Raw genomic sequence first — 4,747 nt, 5'->3', positions numbered from 1 at the left:
TTGGGCCTCATGCTTGCATGTGCCCTGCTGGGGCAAGTTTTCAAAGCTCAGTAACTCCACTGATAAGTACCTGGAGGCACCCCACTCTGCCAGGAAGCCTCTTGTGCACAGGCACTCAGCTCTTTTGCTTTGTGGGTCGGCAAGCCTAGCTTGACTGATAAGTGCCTGGAGGCACCTGTCATGGATTGAATTATGTCCCCCCGCCCCCCAACATGACTCCCAGTACTGTGTGATTTTCCTATAAATTGTAAATCCTGCCTTTATGATGTTAATAAGGGAGGATGGGTGGCAGTTGTGTTACTGAGGCAGGACTGAATCTACAAGATTGGATTGTGTCTTGAGACAATCTCTTGAGATATAAAAGAAAGGAGCCAGCAGAGAGACAGGGGACCTCATACCACCAAGAAACCAGTGCGGAGAGCAGAGCACTTCCTTTGGACCTGAGGTCCCTGTGTGAAGAAGCTCCTAGTGTGGGGAAATATTTATGTGAATGCCAGCAGAGAGAGAAAGCCTTCCCCTGGAGTTGACGCCCTGAATTTGGACTTTTAGCCTACTTTACTGTGAGAAAATAAACTTCTCTTTGTTAAAGCAATCCACTTGTGGTATTTATGTTATAACAGCACTAGATGACTAAGACAGAACCCTGCTCCACCAGGCAGCCTCCTGTGCACAGGCACTCAGCTCTTTCGCTCTGCGGGTGGTAATTCAACCCATGACAGAGGCCGCTCTAGACAAGGATGGATGGCTGTACACCCTCCATGGAAAGATATTCATTCCATCAAAACTCATTCACCCTATCGGAGAGAGAGCCCACCAGCCCACCCATTATGGACATGATGGACTATATGATTGGGTTAGGAGACCTTTAATTGGACCAAAGGTCCACACCACTATTTTGTCAGTAGTAAAGAGCTGCCCTACCTGTGTGAAAAATAATCCCAAGAACACTGCTGGAGTGCCTCAAGAGGTCCAGCAAACTGGGGCAATGCCTGGAGATGACTGGCAGATGGATTTCACTGAGATATCTCTAGCTCCCAGGAATTACAAATATCTGCTAGTCTTTATTGACACCTTCACTAGCTGGGTTGAAGCTTTTCCTTGCAGGACTGAAAAGGCCACCGAGGTTGTGAAGCACCTCTTGAAGGAAATCATTCCTTGATTTGGGCTTTCTGTCTCCGTTGAGTTTCCATTTTGTGGCCTTGGTGGTGCAATTTGTGGCAACTGCCCTGGGAATTAATTGGAACTTTCACACAGCCTGAAGACCTCAGTCCAGTGGTAGAGTAGTCTAACCAAACTCTGAAGAGACACCTAGCAAAGTAGTGGCAAGAGACCAAGTTGATATAGACAAAGGCACTGTCTATGGCCCTCTTGAGAGTTTGATTTGCCCCTAGAGGCAAACTAAAACTTAGTCCATATGAGCATCCTTTATTAGAGAATCCCAATATGATAAGTGCAGCTTCCCTTAATAATAACCAACCTCCCTCCCTCCATGACTTTGGGGGTATTCAAGTTACTAAATACTTGCAGTCTCTTTGGGTAACTGTGTTCTCTCCACAGATACACTCCCGTGAGGAGTCTGCCTGAGCCAGAGTTGCCCGTCCATCTGCTGCAGCTTGGTGACTGAGCCTTTCTCAAGGCTTTGAAAGCCAATCCCCTTCAGCAGAAGTGGACTGGCCCCTTTGAAGTCCTCTTGGCTACCCCAGTGGCTTTAAAACTCAATGGGCTCAAAGCTTGGATCCACCATACTCAAGTAAAGAAAACCACCTTGCTGGATCCTGAGGGACAAACTAGTCAGAACTGTGAGAATGGGACTCGTGAGCTAGTCAAGGACCTTAAGTACTTGTTTTTCAGACACCCTCCTGCATGGGTGAGATCCCTCAAAGACTCTTCACGCTGCTAATAACCTTGGTGTTAGTAATCTGTCTCCCATACCTGTATACTATACTTGAACACTTTAGATTGCTGTAGACCTTTGAGTGAGAAGAATGAACCAAGTAAAGGGTGGTTTGGTTATTCCTAGGAGTTGCCCTATGCGTAGATGCTGGATGGGATTTCAGTGTTCTTAATAGGTTGCACCAGGCAGTTGTAAACCATGCTGCATGGGCTAACAAGTGCTGGATTTGTTCACACTCCCCTTCGTATATAGGGCAAGGATTACCCATAATCCTTGTACATCTCCATCCAACTTACTGGCTAAAAGAGGAGGGGGTGCAATTAATAAATAAAAACAAAACCCTAGGCAGGTTCCAGTACACCACTGTGAGGTCTGCCTACCCATAATACCTTAAACAGTAGGTCAGTGGTCACAATGAAAGGCCAACTGTTCAAGCCCATGTCCAATATTTGCCCCTTCCCCAAGAACATACCAAACAATTCTGAGTTGGGCCATAGTTCAGAACTGACACTGGTCTTGAATGACCAGTGTCCAAAAAAGAAGGGGAGGGAATAAGACAGAGGTCCCCAGGCTGTGGAAGATTCCACTGCCTCAAGCAGCTTGCTTGGCATGCTCCATAGCTTTACATTAAAACCTTGGTTTCCCTCTCCTTCACTGCTGCCCCAAACTAGAGGAAATTGACGGAAACCAGTTTAGGCGCCGTGTTGACATTCAGGATAACCTTTTGGCTCACTAAATACCTCATATGTAGTAAATTCCCTGCCTCTAGATGGAGTTTAACTGCAATTTTATAAACATGCAATGCATGAAGTTATATGTAAACCCCATTGTGCCAGTGTGATATGATTAAGAATGTAGCTGATGTAACCTGTATGAACTTTCCACTTGTAAACCCCTTAAAAGTAACCTTCCTCCTCGCCCTCACTGAGCAGTCTTGGGGGCAGCACCCCCGAATCTTCCTTTCCTTGTGCAATGAAATAAAGGTGCTTTTCCACTCTCCTACCTTGGTCTCTGGCTTAATGGTTGAGAGGAGTCGCACTGAGCAGAACCTGGGGTTTACACCTGGCAACAGAAAGAGAGAGAGGCTGGAGATTTCTTCCAGCTCCCTGTCTGTATTGGACTGTGCCTCTTGCAACGGCTTCATTCTCCCTGGAGTCGACACAAGTCCTGATGGGCTCTCCATCCATCAAAGGTCCAGCATCAATGGGCTCCAGTAGTGCTCTCTTCTCCCCTTGAGTCTCTGGGTCCGGGGGTGGTAACCACATTCCGTGGTTACTGCTTGCTCTCTTCACCCACCTACCTCTCTAATGAGTTCTGTCTCCTACTTCTGTTTTTTAGCTGAATGGCATGGAAACTTTACTGTTCAGGATCTGAGAGCACCCAGAATACCTGGCCATTCCTGCTGACCCTCAGCTTGTAGCTGTAAAATGAACTTTATGGCAACACTTGCCCAAAAACTCAGGCTAACAACCCTGTCTCCTGAGGTACTTTACTCTGTGAGGAAACTGACTTGAACAGGCATCCAAACACCTATGGAGTATATAATGAACTTTACACAAAGAATTTGGTCTTTGTCCCTGACTCCTGGGAGAGAATTTCTAGACCTTTGGAATTTCTAGAGGGTCGCTATGAGTCTGAATTGACTCGAAGGCACTGGGTTTGGTTTTGTTTTTTTGGAGTCTTTGTTATCCCTGAGAGCTCCAGACCACGCCTAAGGGTTTATGCTGAGGAGGTAACTCATGTTGGGTGGGGACTGGCCAGGTCAGAAAGACCTACCACATGATATCAGCCTGACCTCAGGAGGGGGACCAAAGGTTGAGTTCAACCTATTGGGCAATCATGCCTATGTAATGAAACCCCAACAAAAACTCTGGACATTGAAAGACATCTGTGCTCAGGAGGGTGATATGTCCATGGGGACACAGAAGGTATGCACTGGTTACCCTCCCAGACCTTACCCTATGTGTCTCTTCATTTCTACATTTTTTTGCTATAATAAAATCTTTAACCATAAATATAACACTTTCTTGAGTTCTGTGAGTCAGTCTAGCTAATTATCAAACCCAAGGGGATAGTGGGAACATCAAATTTGTAGCCAGCTGGTCAGAAGTGATGAGGCCTGGGCACCCCAAGTTTGCGGCTGGTGTCTGAAGTATTGGGTAGACTTGGTAGTCTGGAGGACCGTGTGTGCCCTTTAACTCTGAGATTTGACCTAGTTCTGGTGGGTAGGGTCAGAAGAACTGAATTTGCACTTGATGTCAGAGAGGTGTGGTGTTTCACATTTAGAGTTAGTATCTGTGGGAAAAGACACCGAGACACACAGACACCTTACCCCTTATACTGGACATGTACTCCCGGCCACCTCCAGGAATGGTGTTGCACTATGGCCTTGAGCAGAGGCTCTTCCCCTCTGACACCTCTATTGGAATGCCCCTCAGGGCTTTAGACCTGACATTTGTCTTCCTGTGCCTCCCACCCTTTCTTTTTAGGTCTGCCTCCTGGCATCACGTGAGACATTTTTCCTCCTCTTCTGCTTACTTGTGATTATTTTCCCTCAAATATTGGCCAGAAACATCCATTGCAGAGAACTTGGTAGGATCTCAGAGGAAGCTCGGTGCCTGTTATTGCCTCTTTCAGTGGGATTGCTGAGGCCTATGAGACCCATCTACTGTGTGAGGCTTCTTCCCCCACCCACTGTTTCTTCAGAAATAGGTTTCCCCTTAGTGGCTCCAGGACATGAGGCTACTTATTGTTTCTGGAGCCTGTGGCCCCTGTGAGTCTCCAGAGACAGCATAACTTGGATCTCAGATGTTCTCCATCAGAGCTTGTGAACTGAGTTGAGCCAGAGCCAGC

The sequence above is a fragment of the Elephas maximus genome, chromosome 8 (assembly GCF_024166365.1).
Source record: "Elephas maximus indicus isolate mEleMax1 chromosome 8, mEleMax1 primary haplotype, whole genome shotgun sequence".
Taxonomy (NCBI): Eukaryota; Metazoa; Chordata; class Mammalia; order Proboscidea; family Elephantidae; genus Elephas; species Elephas maximus.
The sequence above is the reverse complement of the archived record's forward strand: the minus strand, read 5'-3'. Positions refer to the sequence as shown.